Source organism: Trachymyrmex cornetzi, unplaced genomic scaffold, assembly GCF_001594075.2.
Source record: "Trachymyrmex cornetzi isolate Tcor2-1 unplaced genomic scaffold, Tcor1.1 scaffold813, whole genome shotgun sequence".
In the NCBI taxonomy this organism is placed as follows: Eukaryota; Metazoa; Arthropoda; class Insecta; order Hymenoptera; family Formicidae; genus Trachymyrmex; species Trachymyrmex cornetzi.
Window position 1 is genome coordinate 106579 of NW_017300151.1, and position 1266 is coordinate 107844.

Here is a 1266-nt window from a genome sequence, read left to right on the forward strand (position 1 = left end):
AACGGTACGCGTTCCCGGTTACAGTGGTTTCCAAATTCGAGCCATCTATCGTTCTCGCTCGGCAGTCGGATGGCGCAGTCATTCAGTTTTTGACAGTCCACTTCGTGCGTCTGCAATTTTTGGCTTGAACCAAAATAATGTAGGCACCTGTAAATAAAAAAATGAAAAAAAAATTATTGCTATTACAATTATTGTTTTTTATTAGTAAGATGGAAAATAATAATTTTTTATGTGCACTTATCGATCGCAGAAAAATTTCTTGTTCTTCTTTTTGCTGAGTTGTGAGCTCACGAGACGGGACAAATTTTTTATTCATGCAAAGTGGCCTACACCATCGTTGCGTGGATCTTGTAGATACAGCATGTTCACGTGCTTCTCCTTCTTGTCGCTGGTGAGCCGTAGAGGAAGGACCTGCCCATTTTCAATGCCGTATACGTTGATCGACACCGCGTTTAAACGTTCGAATTTCGGAATGTCTTTTAGAGTCATTGAAAACTCGATACCCGCGAAATTCAGCACTGTCGTGTAATGTGGATACGACGATTTTCTACCTGCATGACTTTTAGCCGGATACAGTGCGGCGACCACCGACCACACAAAGCATGCATTGTCCATCGTATGCACACTGATCACTGCTCTTTTCGCCGCTATTTCTCGCGGCACCTCGAAGTGACATACCGCGCGCATAGGATTCAGTTTGTTCATGTTAACAGTTAAATTCAATATACGTGACAATGCCCAACCGCTGTCGCGTTCCTGGAACTCTTCGAGCGACGTCAACGTGGGCTCGATAACGTGCCGCTGGTACCACTCGCGCAAATCGGTGTATCGGTATATCTCAATGTTTTTCGTAGTTATGCTCTTATTAGCACGTTTGTCATTCGTCGCAAACTCACCGTTGAACGTGGTGTTCACTTTTACACTGCCGTGTCTTTCTATAGCGTCTCGCACTCGCTCTAGCACTACATTGCCAGCGTCTTCCAAAAACCGTCGCGGCTCGATGTGATTAGAGTTTATCACCGCGCCCGTCACTATACGGCTTTCAAACACGGAGTCGATCTCTCTCCAGACAAGAGATTGCTCGTTGCCACTCGCGTACTCGCCACTCGCGTAGCCGCCTCCAACGTGCACGAAACGCCGCTCCAATTGTGTCTTTGCACCTGCGAGTAGCGCAATCCTCGCCACCACGGATTGTTTGTATCCAACGGTGAGGCGTGGACGCTTGACACGACCAAAGTTCTTCGAGCCGCTCGATGCACTCGTCGC